Source organism: Rhincodon typus, chromosome 3 (genome assembly GCF_021869965.1).
Source record: "Rhincodon typus isolate 14 chromosome 3, sRhiTyp1.1, whole genome shotgun sequence".
Lineage (NCBI taxonomy): Eukaryota > Metazoa > Chordata > Chondrichthyes > Orectolobiformes > Rhincodontidae > Rhincodon > Rhincodon typus.
The window spans coordinates 12,218,313-12,241,154 of NC_063334.1; positions in this window are offsets into that span (position 1 = coordinate 12,218,313).

Sequence of the window (22,842 nt, forward strand, 5' to 3'; positions counted from 1 at the left end):
TCAGCGATGTCCACATCCCCTGAGTGATTCGAAAAAAAAATACATAGACTGTTATTAAAATCAAAATTGACATGAGGCAAAGAAGAAGTAAAGATTTATCAAACTTCATGTTTGCAGCAGTAAGATTTACACATTCTGGCAATCAAAACATTAACTATAGCAACCCACTAATCTGATGTATTATCAGGAATAAAAATATGTAACATGTAATTCCTTAAACATAAACTTGTACACTCAGTATGAGATATATTCCTGGTATTCCAGAATGAGGTATAGTTTTTATGCTTTTCCACATGCAATTAAACATAAACCTCAGAAATCCAAGAAAAGGAAGTTAAATCTGGACATTGCTATGTGTGTACTATTTAGGAATTAAGCTGTGGGTAATTGAGAGTTTTTTTGGGAGAATTGTTGAATACCAATAATGTCTACTTGTCATGAGCATTGGTGTTTTTTAGCACTTTGCACGAATTGTATCATCTCTGACCTTGTGCGTTGATCCTTGGAGCATTAGAATCAGCCCTGCTCCATTACAGACTTTTGTACTTGTCCAGGGACAGAGGAAATTTTAATGTTTCACAATTGATGTAAAATGGAGAAAATGGATAAAAAAATTCAACAACCAAGCATTAGGAATCATCACCTATCGGTAGGGGAATGAGGGTAGTTTTCTACAAATGACTGGCTCAACTACTTGGTAAGATTATTGATGATCAATGTTCTGTGCAGCACTGGGTGCATTTTATAAAATTTCACTGAAATTACAGTTAAGTGAAGATGACTGGTCATGATAACGCTAGAATGCAACTTTCCATGCTGAGAATCTCCCTTCACTATGCCAGCCACAAATTGCATGTTAAAAACGTGTAACTCAGTTTACACAATTGCAACTGTTTACCTGGACTACCCTGAGAGAAGAAACTACCATGTCATATACAGCACCTTCAATGTAAAAGAAAGTGAAAAGGTGCTTCACACAAAAATAAGTCAGACCAAAAAGAATCAAATGGAATCTTTGAAGAGATGATGAAAAGTTCATTCAAAGTGATAAGCAAGATCTTTAGCAAGAGGAGGAAGAGTTGAAGTGGTTTAGGGAGGGAATATATACAGTACCAAGCCCAAAGAGCTGAATGTGTGCTTTTCAATGATTGGGTAAAGGATGAGGCACAAAATGTTAGAGATGGAGGAACAGAGGCCCAGTGATGGTGGATTTGGAGTACTGCATGTGTGAGCAAAGATAAAGCTATGATGATATTTCATTGTAAAGATGAGAATTTTAAATTTGAAGTGCTGTGAGAGTTGGGGACAAAATCTATGAGATCTTTGTTAGATCTGCAAGCAGCAAGTGAGACTTGGCATTCAGAGCCAGCAATGTTTTGGATGAACCATAGCTGGGAGAATGGAAGGTTGCTTAAGGATCATTTGGAACAACTGAATCTGACATTGTTGATGGTTCAGCAAAGAGATAAGGCATTGTGATGGAAAGGATATGGAGGTTAGAAGGTTGACTTAGGGTTGAATAGAATACCAAGGTTGGTCAACATAACACAATGGTTGTAGACGAGGATGAAATTGGTGGTGTGGGTGTGATGTTTGCGGTGGCATGAGAAGATAATAGCTTTAATCTTCCAAATTTTATGCTGGAGAAAGTTCTGACTCAGGTAAGAGAAGCAATTAAAAAAGATTTTGACAACATAGACACAATGGAGGGGCTGAGACAGGTAGAGAGGAAGAAGCTGATGTCATCAGCAAAAGCTGAACTACATAGGACAAATATAATCAGCAGCAGCTGTAGTCACCCAAGAGTCTCAAATCTTTGAAAGACAATCTGACTAGCAGGAAGATGTTCACTTAGGCATACAGAGGATGCACTATAAAATGGTCAACTATTTGTCTTCTTCTCAGCACTTTCTAAATTAGCAGCCTCATATTTATTCGTGCAAGATAATGACATAACACATGGAAATGGATGCTTCATTCATTAGGGAGACCACCTTGAACGTCGTTGAAAATGGTAAAAAGGAGGGAATAGGACAAAGGTAAAGCCCGATGTTTCCCCCAAATTCAGATTCACTATTCTGGTTTGCTGACGTCTTGTACCCATGTTTGGGCACTGGCAGGCAGGCATGAAGTTTTCTTAGAGAGGCGGGAAACAGGGGTTTTGACAGATTTTCGTTGGCGGTAAAGAGCTCTGTTGTTGCATAGGACCAGTGTAGTTTGTGTTCCTGCTGCAGCATCCAGTGATTCAGATCATATAGTGCCTGTTGAGAGAAAGAGTGTGTTTCCTGAATAAGCTCAGTTAGAGGAGTCATGGTTATGTAGAAGCCTTACCATGACTGGAGGCAGTGCAGAGCAGATTCATCAGGATGTTGTCTAGGATGGAGCATTTCAGCAATGAAGAAAGACTGGATAAGCTTAGGTTGTTTTCTCTGGAGCAGATCCTGATTGAGGTGTATAAGACAATGAGGGGTATGGACAGGATAGAAAACAGCTGTCTCCTTTAATTGAAAGGTCAATAACAAGGGGCATAATTTTATAGTGAAAAGTAAGAGGTTTAGAGGGATTTGAAGAAAGCCATTTTCACCCAGAGTGTGGTGGGGATGTGCCTGGAAGGGTAGCTAAGGTAGAAAACCTCAAAACCTTCAAAAAGTTTTAGATAAACACTTGAAGTTTTATATCATTCAAGGCTAAGGCCCTGGTGTGGGAAAGTAGGAATTCTGTAGATAGATGCATATTTTGGTAGTACAAGCTTGATGGGCCAAAGGGCCTTTTCTACACTGTATGATTGTTTGATGGAACATGTGGCTTCCCAGACTTAAAGTCCAATTAAAACAGACTTTTTTTGTCCTATCTAAACATGCTGGTGAATTGGATATCCAGAACAACAATAGAAAGCTTCTCTTTGCCAACAAGTCTGTTCACATACCGATAACCAGTTACACTGATTGGATGGGTGCACTTCACCGTGACTGGGGTAGCTACAAATGAGAATGCTGTGCTTCAATGTGATGGCATATTGATTGCGTCCAGCATTGCTGTGATAATAACTGCAGATACATCAGAAATTGGATTAGACCAAGCAGCTATATCAGCAGTAGACATGAATGCCAGCTACAAGGTTCTCACAAGAATCTGCACAAGGAGGTAAAGGCTCGATTGAATCTGAGTCAGTCAAATGTTACAGCCAGTTAGTATGTTTACTCTGTCCACGCAAAAAGACAATTATTTAAACATTAGCAAGAGTCACAATACTTTGAGAGAAAGAAACATAATAAAAATAGCATTATTCACCAGAATGTAAAACAGTATAGCAAATTTATTGCACTATTTTTGAATTTAGCCAATAGATTTATATTTGTAAATCCATACAGTAAGGTGCCAGCATAGAAAAGGACACATATTAATGGTATTTGACAAAGCATAGATGCAAACATTGTGATGGCGTATTGATTGCATCCAGAAGATGTTTTGGGGCATTTCATTCTGCATTTTTGGAAATAATATGATGGTGAATGGATATATGAATAGGAAAGGTTTGGAGGGATATGGGCCAGGAGCAGGCAGTTGGGACTAGTTTATTTTAGGATTATGTTCAGCATGGACTGGTTGGACCGAAGGGTCTGTTTCCTTGCTGTATGACTCTATAAGGAAGAATACAGACAGTTCTGTGTCAAATATTAATATTTCAAAAATTACTGCAATATTTTCAAAGAACATTCACAGTGAAAATTTAGCAGAGGATTTTCCCTAAGTGGTAAAATATACTATATATATGGAGGTGAATTTCGGGGAAATAGTCATTAAGACATTCAGTCAGAAGGGGTAAAATCAGTAATGCCCAACTTTGAGCTAAGGAGGCTGATCTGACTCAGTTCCCTCAAGTTCACTATTGGTCGTTTTGAACAATAAATATTCAATGGGCTGAAATGTACAAATCATGCTTTCCTTTGTATGATTAATCTCTGTTCTGAGTGGCAGTCTGTAACTCATTTTGTATTTCTGTTTCCGTTTCAGGACTTTAAAAATAATTATCTTTTTCTTCTACTGATTTCAGCTATGAGTAAACCCAGTAGTAAATGAATCATTTGAAAAAAAATTCACTTTCTATTGGTCCTGTTGACCTATTTACTTAGATTTATTGTTTCCACATAAATTGCCAAACAAAAACACAGATAACCGCACCAAAAAAACAGGTTTATAATTATTGCTGTCAGGGTGTTACTATCAAAATACACAAAATATGAAATGATGTTTTGTGTAACAGCAGTGAGCTGTTAAAAAGAAAATAATGGTTGCACTGACACAGATGGTTAGACTTACAATGGTGAAATAGTTTGGAACATCTTAGAGTTGCCGTTAGTAATTTAAGCCTGGTTGTTACTCTGTGTCATTTTACTGTACCCAACCCTTAGCAGGTTTATATCAAGAGTTCATTTACACTATTTTAAAAGGAGTATTAACTTGCCTGTCTTTTAGTGATGTTACAAAGATTCATTTCAAACTTCAACTTTCTTAACAACTGTTACTGATTTCAGCAACTACAATGCTTAAAACTGACAAAATATATTCTTTAGCATCCTTCATTTTTAATTGATAAGCACAATGTTTCCACGTCAAAAGCTTGATATATTCATAATTTCGTGACAGTGTACGGTGTAACCACGCCAGAGATCCAAGTGTATCATAATTTTCAGGCAATTGTTGTGGAATCAAATCAGATGCCATTTGGGCAAAACAAATATGGTAATTACTGCATGAAATAATTATAACTTTATTTATTAAAATATACACCTTGTAACATCCAGATATGTTTTCCTCCAAGGAGGATGATGAATGCTGCCAAATTATCCACATGAGATTTTGGAATTTAAGTACACTTTTGCTTCTATTAAAGCTTGCAGCAAGTGTACAGTTAAGTTTTTTCAAACTTTGTTTCCATTGTTCCCATCGTACTCCAGTCCAATTACAGAAGAGGAACTTGCTTTGCAGGGACATGTATAAAGGTTTAGTCTGATGCCTTTACATTTTTACTAGACATTCCTGGAAACTACTTCCTTCTTAATCTGATATCAAAGCTATTCATGTACAATGATACCTTCGGTAAGTAATGACAATTTGGTTGAGAAAATGATGAATAAAGGCTACCACTTTTGCAAAAGTGTCCATTTACTGGATCAACATGGGGTCACTGATTGGCTCAGTCCCTTGCAATAACATCCCCCTTGAAGGCAGGCATTAGCTTTTGAAGATAAAATGAAGCTCTGTGAGTATCACATACAAACAGACTAATGGATATTTTCTTACATTCATCAACCTGTTTATTTGGATTTTGCTTAGTATAACTATGACCTAATTGACTAGCTCTGTTGGACTGTGTTGAAACACAATAGGCAGTAGGTACAATTCTTCCCTCACCAATTGGCTGACTATTGGAATCCAGCATGGTCTCAGCAAGAGGTAAAAATGGCTCTCTAGGGCTCTCTTGACATTTGCTGCGTGTGTGCTTTTTGATCTTTTCTTCTTTTTCAGCTGTGAAGGAACCAGTCTGCTGGAGCGACTATTTCTTTTCCATTGGAGAGAGAGAAAACAGCATACTGATGACAGATCAGGTGGTGGTGAAAGGATGAGAGGAGATTACATATCACTAATGATAATTGGAAAGAAAACAAGAGGAAAAAAACTTCATTCGTGGATGTCTTTTTACTAGGGAAGGTAAAAGGAAAAGATGTTTCAGTTCATAAATCAATACTTACTTAGACTTAATAATTGACTGCATTAATATTTTGAAATTTTACATCACCGTATGGATATAAATAGCCAATGATGTCTTTCATAAATAATCATGGATGTGAGATGTGTTACGTTTAGTTTCTTAGCTAACAGAGAAACCACATACCAAGCTCCCATCTAAAACACCTACAGTTACCATAACCCCCTGAGAAACAACTGCAAGCTGTCTGATCTCCCAGAAAAGCTGCTTCACATCTCAGCCATTGTAACTGGTTTCAAATAAAATGAGAAAATCCTGGAGAAATTCAGTAGATTTGACAGTATCTATGTAGAGAGAAACAGTTAATGTTTCCAGTCCAAAATGCCTCTTCTTCAGAACATTTTTAAAAATTAATTAACACACAGGATATGGGCATTATTGGCCAGGCCAGCATTTAATGCCAACCCCTAATCATGCAGAGGCATTTGACAGTCAACCACATTGCTCTGGGTCTGGAGTCACATGTAGGCCAGACCAACTAAGGATGGCAGCTTCCTTCCCTAAAAGACATTAGTGAACCAAATGGGAGTTTTGGACAATCAGCAGCAACTTCATGGTCACCATTAAACTTTTAATTCCAGATTTTTATTGACTTCAAATTCTACCATCTGCCATAGTATGATTTTAACCCAGGTGCCCAGTACATTAACCTGGGTCTCTGGATTACCAGTCTTGCAATGATACCACTAGGCCATAATGCCCCCAAACCCTTGTTCTTCTTCTGCTCTGAAGAAGTCATATTGGTCTTAAAGCATTAACTTTGTTTCTTTCTCCATAGATCCTGCCAGAGGTGCTGCATTTTACAGAATTTTCTCTTTTTTATTTCAACTTTTCAGCATCCTCATTATTTTGCTTGTTATTGTTTCCAGTATTGATGTGTTCACTCTCTAACTTGATTGCTTTGGAATCGTAAATTTAATCTGATCCTTTTGTATCTCCTCATTATAGAGACAAATTTAACTCTGTCCACCTGACACAAATTGTATAGATTGGGCAGTTAAAGCTACCATGAGATTTAATTGCTTTATCACGTGCTTTAAGCTAATACTGTTACCTGTGCATTGAGATCCTGTCACTGTCTGGACTATCTCAGGCTGTGAGAGTCTCCCTTGAACACTGTCCCTGAGGCTGTTTGCACATTATCATTAAACAACACTCTTCAGCTTCTTATATACTGTGACACTCCAATATCTGTAACTAGTAGGTTATAAAATACACCTCTCTGGTGCTGTCAGACCTTTTTCCATTTGATAATTCTAGATAAGTGTCTTCTCTTTCAATGACGTCGGAGTATCATGAACTGTTACATGTTGATGATTTAAATGAAACGCATTATACCTCATTAACCACCAAGGTCATTCATTCCCTTGTCCAATTTCAACCTCCTCTTCTAAGCAGGTGAGAAAGACATCCACCAGAATCTGGTTGTGCCCCCCTTTCACTAACAACATTCTAATCCCGAAGGCGTGAAACTTTACACTTGTAATGCTCTCGAGAGATTTATTGTCAGTCATTAACAATAATTAGACCATTAGAAAAGTACTTCAGCAACTAATTGCTCATCTGAAATATCTATAATAGTTTAATTTGTACCTCCCCCACATAGAGTGCAATTTCATTGAATCCAATGCATGTGCTTGATGAGACAAATGGTGAAGTGTTGTTCTCACACATATAATAGTGAACTCATTCAACTTGGACATCAAATTTCAGACATTGCATTCTGCTTCTCAACTAGAACAATTTGTATTTATAATGTAATAAATATCCAAAGATGCTTCACAGGGTCATTGTAAAACATAACTCAGCATTCAGCCACAAGGGACGTACTGGGATAGATGACTAAAAGTTTGATCAAGATTTTAGGGAGAGTCTTAAAGGAAGAAAACAAAGTAGATTTCTTTTCCACCTTGTCGGGAATTTAGTGTGGGAATTCCAGAGCTTAGCCAGGTGTAGGCAAAGTCACTAATGGTACACCACTTCAAATTGGGCATATTCAAGATGTTGCAATTGGAGGAGTTCGACAGTTAACTTTATGGGTCTGAGGGAGATTACAGAAATAGGAAGGTACCAGTCCGTAGAGGGATTTGAAAATGAGCATGAGAACTTTTAAAATGAAGCTTCCTGTGATTGGTGGCCAACGTAAGTCAATGAGCATTGGGCTGATAGCTGAAGGGAACCTGAAACAAGTCAGGTTATTGGCAGTGGTACTTTGGATGTATATAAATGCAATGATCAGATTCTGGATGCTTTTAACAGATGACAACTGGAACCCACATGAATACAAATCAATTAATAGTTATTGGCTATTTGCAGAGACATGGCTCAGCAGGAATCCATTAGAACTTTCATCCCTTAGTCCTAGTTTCTTGTGATTTGACATCATCTGACAGTGATGATGCACTCTAGATATTAACGTAACAGCTATTAATACCTTGTAATGCACTCACACAAGTCTTTCATTCTGCTCCTTTACTCTTTATATTTCATTCCTGCTCCTAATTTCTCTTCTCTCAAAGTCTATATTACAAAAGGTGTCAATTTCAAACAGTGTTCGCAGCTCACTTTGAGAAGTTGAGCACATACGCACTCTATTATATTCTCTTTGGAACTCAATAGTGTTGGCAGACTGGGAGGCCAGTCTCTCACTGCATCTTGTACTTAGACTGCAACAGTGATGACAACTTCAGTGTCACTGGGTCAAAATACTGGAATTTCCTCCTTAGGGGCATTGTGGGCTGCAGCGATTCAAGAAGGAAGCTCTCCACTTCTCAAGGGCAACTAGGGACTGGCAAGAAATGCTGGCCCAGCCAGCGATGACCACATCTCATGAGTGAATATAAAACTTGAAGGCAAGAGTTGTGAAGGCTGATCAAAAAAGGACAATACAAAAGATGAATCTTTAGGAGCTGAACCCATAAAAACTAAAGATGGAGACAATGAACTAAAATTCTCATTCTTTTCTTCCACTGTTTTTTCTTTTTTTCCTTTTGCACGCTGGGGAAGGTTTAAAGAGTTAGATTTTTAAAAATTTCAGTGAAGAACTGGGACAAGGATAATCAGGGGTCTCCAGGGAGGCCCCTGCAATGCTAGGGTTGGTGGCTGGGTCACTATGCTCAGATCAGGGGTGGGGCTGCAGGCCTGGGATAATATTAGCCCCAGGGCCCCTGACTTCAGCTCTGGCCTTGTTTCAGCTCCTGTGAAGACCTTGGCAGCTATATCACCCACTGTTACTACATGAAAAATGAAAGAACTATTCAACATCCCATCAGGAAGCAATCAGTTGCATGGAAGAAAGAACACAAATTATTCCAAAGCCTCTTTGAAGACAAAGAAGCAATGATTTACCTACTTCTTCTAGCTAATCGTATGATATCCATGTTCTCTTCAGCTTCTGGTTGCTCTTTTGTAGATAATTATATCCTGAAAACCCCAGCATAGAATTTCACCATCATAAGCAATAGAAGAAACTTGAAGATTTGAGAAATTCAGATCCTCTTGGACACCTACATCAAGACTGGAATCTGCAAGAATATCCTTCACAATATTTGGAGCCTTCAACTCGATTGAAACTTTAAAATAATCACCAGGATCTCCTGTATAACTGCCTCACTGACAATAGGAAGGACATTTGTTTTGGTACTTCCTCAGGCACTTGGTCCATGGTCAACATATTCCACAGATGCTCTTTTTGTTAAAATTATTTATTGGAATGTGAGCATCACCGGCTAAGCCAGCTTTTAGTCGTCATCTCTTGAAAAGATAGTGGTGATCCTTCCTTCTTAAACTGCTGTAGCCCTTGGGGTATCGATCCTGTTAGGAAGGGACTTCTAGGGTTTTGACCCATCAACAGTGAAGGAGCAATGATACAGATGTGCCACACTGGAGGGGAATTTGCAAGTGGTGGTATTCCCATGCATTTGCTGCCCTTGTTCTACTGGGTGGTAAATTTGTGTGCTTGGAAGATGTTGTCTAAGGAAACTTAATGTGTTAATGCAATGTGTATTGTAGATGGTATGCGCTGCTGCTACAGTGTGTCACCCATGAAGGAATTGAACATTTAAAGTGTTAGACAGGGTGCCAATTCAGCTTTGTCACGACTTTGTTGAACTTCTTAGTGTTGTTGGAACTCCACTTATCCAGGAAAGTGGAGAATATTCCATCACACTCCTGACGTGTAATTTATTGAGAGGCTTTGGACAGTCAGGAAGCAAGTTTCTAACTACAAAACTTCCAGTTTCTGCTCTTGTAGCCAAAGTGTCTATATAGCTAATTCAGTTGAGCTTCTGATCAATGGTAACCCCCTGGATATTGATTGTGGGGAATTTAGTGATCGGAATACCATTGAATGTCAAGAGGCTGAATTGAATCTTGATGGAGATGGTCATTGTTTAGCTCTTGTGTGTCACAAATGTTATTTTTCATTTATCATTCAAAGTCTGGATGTCTGGCTTTTGTTGCATTTAAACAGAGGCTGCAAAGATTGAAGAGTTGTAATTGTGCGGAACATTGCACAATCATTAGTGACCATCCTCACTTCAGTCTTTATGATGAGGTATCATATTTACCCACATCCCTGCAGTGATATCATTACAGTGTGGAGCTGGAGGAACACAGCAGCTCAGGCAGTGTCAGAGGAGCAGGAAAGTCGATGTTTCGGGTTTACACCCTTCATCAGAACTCTACAGCCGTATGTTCATTTTCTCAAGTTGTACCATTTCAAATGTGTAAATCCTTCTCTTTAGCTTGATACTGCTGCATGGCTGCCATCTTCTTTGGAGGCAGTTTCTCCTTGTATATGTTTCAGAGAAACTTGTTGTGAAACAAGAGCTCTGATTTTCTACAAAAATCTTTTTGCCTCTTCTTCAACTTCCTCCTGAGCTCCTTGGTAGTAGCCTGAAAATGCTCCCAATTTAGTTGAGAACAGAATGTGTGATATGGAATATCTTTTATTTGTCGAGCTGAGTCATAGAACAGCATTATGCCACCCGTTATGTGCAGTAAGGTCCTTATTCTGGTTGACCTCTTCTATTTCTATTTGCAGTGAATGTTCTGGAGCTCATACAGGAGCAGTGGCACTTTGTAATTTTATACTCTACAGATCACAGACTATGGTCAAATCTTCACATGTGGGATGATACTGCAGTCTATTTTTTCCCTCCCTCAATCCCTGCCGTTCTATATCAGTAACTTGTTCTGCAGCATCTCCCACAGTGAAACATGGAGACTCCTGAATACCTCCAGTGCACTTTTGTTTTTGTAGTTTGTTTCTTCAAGCACTTGCCAATCAACTGTGTTTCTGTGAAATTCTTACATCAGAACCTCTATTTCCTTAAATTATTTCCCATCAGTGCTCAGGCCTCCTTCAATAATGTGCTGATCCTCCTGAACAGGACATCAGGGCTAGCATGGCCCTCAGCTATGCTGTCTTCAAAGACCAAGGCAAGATCAGGATCTTCTTCACCGATAAATCATCAACCTCATGGCATCTTTGTTTTCTTCTTGTCATGTGATCCAGAAAGAATAAATTAATGTCCAGCATGGCATGTTGTGGCTGGCTATTTTTGTTCTTGGTGTACCTTGTTTTCATCTCATCTAGCCTCCCCACGGAGAGAAATCAAATGTGACATCCTCCTCTCATTCTAAGGATGGCATTTCCTCAATGAAGACCAGTTCATAATGTGATGAGTCAACTTGAATTTCATCTGCAGCTGACAAGTAAAGAAGGTTCAAAACTACATATGCTTCTCTGCTTAACAAAGAACAAAGCTGATCAGGAATGACGTATGATTGGTGATCTCTTTTCCATTATATCCAAAGGTAGGATGTATCTGCCCTCACATTCTACGTGGATTATCTCGTGAACCATGACCTCCTCAGTGAATGAGAGAAATTTAAGCTTCAGTCACAGTTTGGTCTCAACCAGAATAAACTCTCTCCTGCAACTGTGACCAGTTTAAAGTTTGTATTTCTGCCATTAGACATGATAAGTGCATACAAGAAGTCTTCGTCTGGGGTCCGTCACTTCTCCTTAGAAGAATATACCTTGTCCTTCAGTCTTAGCCACCTCTTGGAACCTTTCAGGTTAGAATGGTCAAGTCTTTTTGTCCTGCCGATGGATATCTCCAGCTGCTGCAGCAAGCCATCCTAAAATGGTCTGGATGACAATTGTACATCAGTGGGTTTCTTTTTCCAGCTACAGGAAAGGTATCACCTTGGCAAAGAAACTGGGCAGCAATACACCTGCAGTGATGGATCAATAAAAACACCTCTTTTCATTTTTTAAGCTTCTGCTTTAATGTAATTTCATGTGGCATTTGAATCTGTTGCTTTAGATCATTTTTTGGCATAATCGGTTTCAAAGAAGGGCATTCCTAGGGTCTCCTTATCTACCTCAAAACCCCTCTTATTGCAAATTTAGGGACAGATTCTCTGGGATTCAACTCAGTTGGATTTTATTGGATGAGCTAATGTGGGAGTCAAAAAGGGAGGTTTGGTGGTCGGTAGTTTATTAGGTATAACGTTGAGACAGCAGGATGTGAGTCACATGATGATGTGGAAAAGATGCGATGCGAGATTTAAGAAAAAGTTAGAAAAAGGTACAAGCTCAGGGCTATGATGGAGAGCAGTCTTAGACTATGTTGGGATTGTGGGCTAAAGGCATAGAACAAAATATGGAGAAACACAGAATTAGCTGATTAGAACATCTCATTCATAAAGTCAAATAATTCCATCAGCTCCTTGCACTTGTAGCTCATTGGGAGTTACTTTACCATTTAGATATGCATAATGGTGATGTCATTTGCTAGACCATGATTTTTTTTGTCAAAATAATGTCCCATGATTTTGCTGAATCTCAGCATCAATTTCAGAAAGTAATGGATGAAAGATGCACTTCCCATTGCTGCTGGACAATGAATAATCTAACCAGTGGTCCTAAATAGCCTGAAGTTCTTTTGTGAATCAGATCACCAATCCTACTTCTGCCTCCATCACACTCTCCTCCTTAACATTGAGCTCAGTTCCTTGGAACAAAACTACAGGATTTCTACATTGCTTGCACACACATAAAGTTGCAGAGTATCTACAAGTATTTTTTTTCAAAACTCATGAGCATGATGAAATGGGGTTTGATTGGCCCTTACATTAATTTTACAGGGCAGTTGGCAGGTTCATACAATTCTCTCAAACAGGTCACCTGAAAATCAATCTAAGTCTCAAGTGGTGCATTTAGACATATGCATGAAAGGCTGGAATGCCCTCCTGCCCACTGAAGTTCAATTCTGCATCACTTCAGGCATATTACACAATGAACAGCATTATGGACAAAACAGTGTTAATACTTCAGATGTTGAATGATTGGTTTGAATGCCACGATACTGTACACCTTCAGCAGAGTTTCCTCTACCTTTGCCCTGCTTAGGATAGTTCAAAAATCTTTCAAGTCCCACCCACATGCCACCTCCCTGACATTACAGGTAGGATGGCTTGGTGGTCACACTCATCATGCAGGGTGGCCAGATCCCACCTGAACTTGACTTGTCACTGCACTCTAGGGTTTTATAACACACTTTGACTCATGTGTGTGGTAGGCTCTTTATCCCACAGAAATGTGGTCAACTCTTGATTGCCCTCTGCATTGGCCTGACAAAGTCATTCAATTCAAAGACAATAAGGGATGGGTACAAAATGCTATTCTTGCCAACAACACCCATTTTTCATGAAAGAATCGTTACAAAGATATGCATTACTTTGAAAATGGCACACGACGTTCAAGTTTGATTAACCAGGATTTCAGTTCTAGAGTTGACCAGCTTTAAGGTGTATAAATCATTCACATTCTGGCCCATATAAGTCATTTACTTGCCTCAGCGGAGTGAGCAGAGTCACCTTTTCTGTCCTGTTGAATTTCACATTATCATTAAGGTGACCCAACGAAGGCAGAATCTTTAAGGGTGCATTTTCATGTGTAATTATTTCAGAATAATTGATTATCACTGATCCCCATGCTGTGAACCTCTACTTTGATTGGTTGTCCATTAAAAGTTACAAGGGATCATTCTATTTCTGTTTTTAATCCGAACTTCCACAGATTACAACCTGAATATAAAACTATGAGCATCATAGTTTCTACGTTTTTGTCATTTACTTTTGTTTCGTGCATTATCTTTTGACCAATCTGTTTCTATGTCACAGCTGCCCACTGTGGTCCTAGGGGGAGTGACCTGGGCTGACTTGTTCTTTCATTTTCTTTCTCTATAAATGACAACGATGGTGAAACTATCAGCATTTGGGGTGATGACTGCACTGAAACCAACAGAAAGTTTTGAGTCTGCTCCTGCACAGTCAAATCAGGAAAACCAAAAGTTGCTGTGCATGATTCTATACTTCTCCAATAATAATCCTTCCAAACTTTTCTTAATGGGAACTGTTTGAAATAATGAGAACTACCTCTGCTTATGGTTGTCTTGCTGTAAAAATTCTAACTGAAATTTGCCTTATTTTAACAGGGTTTTAAACAATGTATTAATTTTGTAAAAAGACTCAATCTTTTTCTCCCCTTGTCAAGTCCCGTCCCACTTACATCCACAATTCTTCTGAGGCTTTATGTCAGTTTCAGAATTTCCAATTCGTGGGCTCCAGTCACGTCCTACCATGGATGTGTGATCCCTTTACACTTCCATCTCCCACTAGGATGGTCTCAAGGTTCTCTGCTTCTTCCTGGAAACTGTCCACATTCACCACCACCCTCCTCCGCCTGGCCACCCTCGTCCTCACTCTAAACAACTTCTCTTTTAACTCCTCTCACTTTCTTCAAAGGGGTGGCCATGGGTACCTGCATGGGTCCCAGTTATGCCTGTCTCTTTGTGTGGTGGATGGCACATTCCTTTGTCCAGTCCTATTCTGGCCCTCACCCACAACTCTTTCTCCAATATATTGACGAAATCATCGATGCTGCTTCCCTTTTTCTTCTGGAATTGGAAATATTTATCAATTTCACTTCCAGTTTCCATCCTGCTCTCACCTTCACCTGGTCCATCTCTGACTCCATTTCTGGGGATAGGTTGGCCACCAATATCCACTACAAACTCACCGACTCCCACAGTTACCTTGGCTATACATCCTCACACATTGCTTCCTGTAATGACTCCATTCCATTTTCCCAGTTTCTCTATCTCTGTCACATCCATTCTGATTATACCACCTTCTGCAGGGGGCACATCCAAAATGTCCACCTCTTCGCTCAACCGAGGATTCCCCAACACTGTAGTTGACAGGGCCCTCAGCTGAGTCTGACCCATTTCCCACATTTTTGCCCTCACTCTGTTTTTTTTATTCATTCATAGGTTGAGGGCATCACTAGCTAGGCCAGTATCTATTGCCCACAGGGCAGTTAAGAGTCAACTACATTGCTGTGGGTTTGGCATCACATGTAGGCCTGACCAGGTAAGGATGGCGGTTTTTCTTCCTTAAACGACATTAGTGAATCAGATGCATTTTTCCATCAATTGACAATAGATTTGTGGTCATTATTAAGCTCTTAATTCCAGATTTTTTTAAAAATTCAAATGCATCAGTCTGCATTAGAGGGATTTGAACTTGGGTCTCCAGAACATTACCTGGATTACTGGATTAAAAGTCCAGCAATAATGCCACTAGGCCATTGCCACCTTTTTCTCTCCCCTCCCACAATAATGATAAGGTTTCTCTGGTCTTCTTTCTCCACCTCACCAGCAACCACATCCAAAAGATCATTAGCCAAAATTTCTGCCACCTCCAGCAGGATGCTACCATCAGACACATATTTCCCTTTCTTCCCTTGTAAGCATTCCACAGGGTGCATTTCATTCAGACACTCTGGTCCACTCCTCTCTACTGCCAACACATCCCCACCTCCCGATGGCACCTTCTCATGCAATCACAGAAGGTATGACACATGCCTATTTACTTCCTCCCTCCTCCAAGGCCCCAGACACACCTTCCAGGTGAAGCAGCCATTTACCAGCACTTCACTCAATCTAATCTACTGTACTTGCTGCTCACAATGTGGTGTCCTGTGCACTGGGCAGATGAAATGTAGACTGGATGATCACTTTGCAGAACACCTATGTTCTGTCTGCAAAAAATGACTCCAAGTTTTCAGACACCTGAGGGGGGCGATGGCTTAGTGGTATTATTGCTGGACTGTTAATCCAGAGACCCAGATAATGTTCTGGGGACCTGAGTTCAAATCCCACCACGGCAGATGGAGGAATTTGAATTCAATAAATATCTAGAATTACAAGTCTATTGATAACCATCCATTGTCGATTGTCAGGAAAAACCCATCTGGTTCACTAATGTCCTTTAGGGAAGGAAACTGCCATCCTTACCTGGTCTGGCCTACATGTGACTCCAGACCCATAGCAATGTGATTGACTCTTTGGGGATTTAGGGTGGGCAATAAATGCTGCCGAGCCAGCGACGCCCTAATCCCATGAATGAATAAAGAAAAAAAACCCTGCAAATTCACACTCCGCCATGTTCCCATGTCAACATTTCTGTCTCGAGATTCAGTGAAACCTGGATGAACACCATCTGCTTGAGGACTGTGAAAGTTAGGATGTTATGCCTCAGTTATTCAGGGCATGGGTGAGACCACATCTCCAACACCGTGTGTAGTTTTGGCCTTCTTATTTAAGAAAGGATTTGAATCCATTGAAACAGTGACAGGAGGTTTACTAAACTGACACCTATAATGAGCAGGCTGTCTTATGAGGAAATGTTAGACAGACTGGCTTGTTTCCATGGAGTTCAGAAGAGTGAGGGGCATTGCATTGAATGGTTTTGACAGGGTGGATGTGGAAACGATGTTTCCTCTGGTGGGTGAATCGAGTACGAGGGGGCACCACTTAAATATGAGGGGTTGCCCTTTCTGGACACAGATAAGGAGAATTATTTCCTCTCAGATGGAATTCTCTACCTCAGAAGGCGCTGGAGGCATGGACATTAAATATTTTAAAGAAAAACAGATTTTCATTAGGCAAGGAAATCAGAGGTTATTGGTGGTCTGTGAGAATATGGAATTTGAAACAAAAGCAGGACAGCCGTGATCTTATTGAGCCAGCTTGAGGAGCTGACTAGCCTACTCTGGTTCCTAATTTGTATGCTCATAAGATTAGTTCATCAAATGGGAATCCTGCACTGAATAACTCACTTCCTGAATCCCGAAACTGTATCCACCATCTACTTGGCACAAGTCAGGGAGGTATGATTGAAAGCTTGCCAGTTGGCTGAATGAGAATGGCTTCAACTGCATTCACGAAACTTTACATCCACCAGGATGAAGTATCCTGATTGACTGGCACCTTACTGAATACCTTAAACTTCCATCACTCCTCTACTGATGCACAGTGGCAACAGTATGCATCATATATAAGATGCAACACAGCAATTCCCTATGTCTCCTTCAGCACCATCTTCAAAAACTGGACCTCTATTTTATATATCAAAAATATACTTTATTCATAAAAATATCTTTACACAAAACATAGTCACCTAAACAGCTTGGTTCTGTACAGTAGCATATGAAGAAATAAACAAACATTGGAGTTTGACTCTATCAAACAAACAAATCAAAGGCATTTCTTACTTGTACAAGATTATATTTAAACATATTTGAGGCATAGGGAGGGTCTGATAACTGAACGGACCCCCATTTAACTTCGGTTGAAAGACCTTAGATGGTGGTCTTTTCTCACGGTGCCTTGGCAGCAGCTGCTCCAAGCTTTAGTGCATCCCTCAGCACGTAGTCTTGAATCATGGAACGTTCCAGTCTGCAACACTTGGTCAGGGTCAACTCCTTGTTCCTAGTTTGGGCAGACCAAAGTGTCTTTTACCGAGTTGATGGTCCTCCAGGTGCAGTTGATGTGCATCCCAGGGAACAGACCATAGGGCACAGAGTCTTATGTCACGGAACTGCTCAGGATGAACCTTGACAAAAACCAGTGCATCTTTCTCCAGACCTCCTGTGCAAAGACACATTCCAGAAGGAGGCATGTGACAGTCTCTAACTGTTTCGAGGGCAGCATGCACTGGTGCAGAGAGCCCAGGCGTACCTGAAGGATCTCACAGGTAGTGCCCTTTTCACCACAAGCTAAGTGGTGCTTGCTGGAAAGTTCAAGTGATGAGGCGTTCTGCTGAGGGAACCACCCAACAGGATCCACCCTCTCCTTTTCCGGCAGGGTCTTGAGGATGCTACGTGCTGACCACTTCCAGGTGGACTTGTGGTCAAAGGTGTTTCACTTTGAAAATTTCTTCACAAAGCACAAGAACAAGATCAGTAGATACATGGAAACACCTGCAAGATGTTCGTTTCCAAGTCACATATTATCCTGAACTTCACTGTTCATTCACTCTCACTGGGTCAATAATCTGAAAGGCCCTTCCCAATAGCTGTGTGAGTGCACTTACATCAGATGAACTGCAGTGATTCAAGAACATGTCTCACCACCTCTAGGGGAGGTGATGGTCTAGTGGTAATATCGTTGGACTGTTAATCCAGAGACCCAGATAATGTTCTGGGGACCTTGGTTCGAATCCTGCCATGGCAGATGGTGGAATTTGAATTCAATAAAAAAATCTGGAATTAAGAATCTAATGATGACCATGAATCCATTGCTGATTGTTGGGGAAAACCCACCTGGTTCACTAATGTCCTTTAGGGAAGGAAACTGCCATCCCTACCTTGTCTGGCCTACATGTGACTCCAGACCCACAGCAATGTGGTTGACTCTCAACTGTTCTATGGGGAATTAGGGATGGGCAATAAATGCTGCTTGATCAGTGACGCCCTCATCTCATTAATGAATAAAGGAAAAAAACCCCATCTTGTCAAGGATAACTGGAGGTGTGCAACAAATGCTACTCTTCCAAACATCCTAGCTACAAATAACACACTTAAAAACCTAATTTTGTATTTGTAGAACATCAAATTTCTTACTTAGGATCAGAAAAGAACTATATAGAGTCATAGAGATGTACAGCATGGAAACAAACCATTCAGCCCAACTCATCCATAATGACCAGATATCCTAAATTAATCCAGTCCCATTTGCCAGCATTTGGCCCCTTCTAAACCCTTCCTAATCATGTACACATCCAGGTGCCTTTTAAATATTGTAATTGTACCAGCCTCCACCGCTTCCTCTAGCAGTACATTCCATACACACACCACCCTCTGTGTGAAAAAGTTGTCCCTTAGGTCCCTTTTAAATCTTTCCCCTCTCAATTTAAACCTATGCCCTCTAGTTTTTGACTCCCCTAGCCTGGGAAAAGATATTAACTATTCACCCTATTCATGCCCCTCATGATTTTATAAACCTCTAAAATCACCCCTCAGCCTCCAATGCTCCAGGGAAAAAAGCTCCAGTCTATTCAGCCTCTCGCTATAGTGCAAACCCACTAACCCTGGCAACATCCTTCTAAATTATTTCTGAACCTTTTCAAATGTTACAACATTTTTCCAAAAGCAGGGAGACCAGAAATGAATGCAGTATTTCAAAAGTTGTCTAACCAATATCCTGTACAGATGCAACATGACTTCCTAACTTCTATACTCAATGTAATTACCAATAAAGGCAAACCAAATGCCTTCTCCGCTACCTTGTCTACCTGCAACTCCATTTTCAAGGAACTATCAACCCGCACTCCAAGGTCTATTTGGCAAGCAACACTCCATAGGACCTTACCATTAAGTGTACAAGACTTGCCTGACTTTGCCTTTCCAAAATGCAGCACCTCACATTTATCTAAATTAAACTCCATCTGCCATGCCTCTGCCCATTGGCCCATCTACCACTCCTTGGCCCATTGGCCCATCTGATCAACGTCCCATTGTACTCTGAAGTAGCCTTCTTTGCAGTCCACTACACCTCCAATCTTGGTGTCATCTGTAAATTTACTAACCATACCTCCTATCTTCACATCCAAATCATTTATATAAATGACAAAAAGTAGTGGACCTAGCACAACTTTTTTAAAGGTTAACTTCTTTCCTCATTTTATCTTAGTCAAGTAAATGAATATAATTGGATTATCTGAAATGTTATTTAAAAGAAAAGTTACTCAGTGCCTTTAACTTGCTGGTTTGCAATCAAATGTGATTGGCTGCTTACATTGTTGACTGACATCGCTGTTACTGTGTCCCTGGAGACTCCTTTGTCTTGGCATCAGGTGTAAAGTGTCTTACATCAGGGGAAGTCTGCTATATAGAGATCACTGGATTCTTTGTGAATAGCTTTACTTGAGATCAGTGATTAGAACAGTTGTAACACTGATGGCTGCAAATGTCAGCCAATGTTTTTGCAATAAATTTGCCGTTTCCAATTAGCTGATTTTGACAATACTGTCATTTTATTGTAAGAGGCTTGAACCAAAAATAAAATGACATCACATTGTTAAGTACATTCACAATTGCAGAAGAATGATTCTTATCTTGAAATTGGAAACTAGAAATTGAAAAATAGACACAAATTGCTTCATATTATGCAATGATGTTATCAAATTAGAGTCAGAGACTAATAACTACAGAATGAGGTTCCAGGCAGGCAGCAACTTGTTTGGCTCCAAATTGGAAGCTCATAGTTGGCAAAAGGACTTTGCATGTACATACTTAAATGCATGCACAGACCTTTGCTCCTGGCTATTAAATGTTACTGTTTGTAGAACACGGGTAGCAAGTTAAACATTCCTACAGAATCTTAATACAATTCTGTGTAAGTTGATGATGTACTGAGGCAGCCTTTTGGACGCTATCTAAAATATATTGACACAGCATCAGAGTTTATGCACAGGTATTGCCAAATTAAAGTACTAGGACTTTGACAAGTCCATGGCTTTCACTGTGTTTAATTTCAAAGTAGTTTTGCATCATTGGAAAGTGGTAACCATTTTGTAGTGAATGTAATCTGTGGCCTTATAACAAAATGCCACACAATCCTGTCATGGACTGTATTCTATCATCACAACCATGAATCAAAATCATTCCCAAGTCCATTTTTCTGTCATTTTGATAAACCAACCTGTACCTTAAACTTTCTTATTTATTGATAAGCTATTGACTTCTCTGTTTTCTTGAAAGAAATTATTAAATATTTACTGGTATGAAGAAATGATATCACCAATGCAGTGATGGGGTTAGAAATATGCTATTCTTTTTGGGGTAACAGCTTCACATGATAGCTTTCAATTTATGAGAATGTCTGCTTGAAGGGGTCTATAAAGTTATCTGCAGACTCTTTTAATGAAAGTCTGTAGTCTGTCAGCAACTATGGTGTAATCATTATGGTAGCTCTCTGTAGGAGCATGAGGACTGACAAGAACACAAAATCTGAATAGTTTTTTTTCGGAATTGGTGATATGCTGTGAGATATAGTTATTGTATGAAGGTATTCACTGTTGGTTTCTAGTGAATGATATCGGCCAAGGAGTATTTGTGATGGGGCGTCTTATATGGATGTTCTGTAATGGAATGTGGCTTTTCTTATGCTGTGCACTTGGATATGGTGGATGTGATCTTCTCTTCAGGATCTCAGGAGATTGTGTACAGGCTGTCAGAGCTTCTAGGTTGAGGCATATATTGAACCATCACAGACATGGGCACATTCTTGAGCATGCACAATAAAGATCTTCCGAGTGATTTAAGCAGCAAAGCATTGGGGAGGTCAATGGCTTGCTCCCTGATGGTTTGGGTGGCTTGAACATCTGCAGTGAAGGCTCGCAGAGCTTGCATGGTGAGGTAGTGGCAGCAGATCCTGAATGAAGAGTGATAACCCTTGTTGCTACATAACCATCTCCTGGTTTTTTCAGATGTAAGCGATAGCTGGTATTGTGGACTGTCTCAGGATAAGACCATCATACAGATTGTTAATATAGCACACATCATTGAGATGAACTCCTTGATATGGTCAGGCACCAAGTCCATATTGTGAGAGTGATAAACCTTGCAGTTCCAGTATCACCACCCACCGATACAGGAGTCCCACAGAGACACGTGTGCATAGTAGTTGACACCTGGCACTATCAGGAAGTCCACTATCGTTGTGAATAAATGTACGCTTTCACTCTGATCCTTCCCTCCCAGGGAGAAGAGGGTGAAGTCCCTTCTCCTTGCATTCACTCCTTCTGTTTTCTCACTGGTATATCTATCTATGATCTTCACTGCAAATTGCAATAAATTCATTATACAAAACATTATTGATAATAGCTGTCAAGTTGAAAGTATGTCAGCATCACAAAATCTAAGACAAAAAGTATTGGAAGAATAAAATGCCAATTAAACCTGTACACATTCAATCAAGTTAGACTGTATTGAAATATGTACTAATGTTTTAAAGATTCAAGTGATAACTTTGACTTCTATTTTGCTGAATTCACATAAAGATGAGGCAGTTTATCACTGACATTGCATGCTTCTGCCTGGGAGGATACAGTGGTGTGAAGTGTTAGGGTAATAGACAGCTTCATGGTCATTGAAAAGATAGTTAGAACAAAGAAAATTACAGTACAGGACCATGCCCTTCGGCCCTCCAAGCCTGCACTGACATGCTGCCCATCACAACTAAAACCCCCTACCCTTCTGGGGACCATATCCCTGTATACCCATCCTATTTATGTATTTTTCAAGACGGCATTTAAAAGTCACAATAGTATCTGCTTCTACTATCTCCCCTGGCAGTGAGCTCTAGGCACCCACCATCCTCTGTGTAAAAAACTTGGCTCGTACATCACCTTTAAACCTTGCCTCTCGTACCTTAAACCTATGCCCCCTAGTAAATGACTCTTCCACCCTGGGAAAAAGCTTCTGACTGTCCACTCTGTCCATGCCCTTCATAATCTTGTAGACCGTTCTCAGCTGGCCCTCAACCTCTGCTGTTCCAGTGAGAACAACCCAAGTTTTTCCAACCTCTCCTCATAGCTAATGCCCTCCATACCGGGCAACATCCTGGTAAATCTTTTCTGTGCCCTCTCCAAAGCCACTACATCCTTCTGGTAGTGTGGCGACCAGAACTGAACACAATATTCCAAATGCG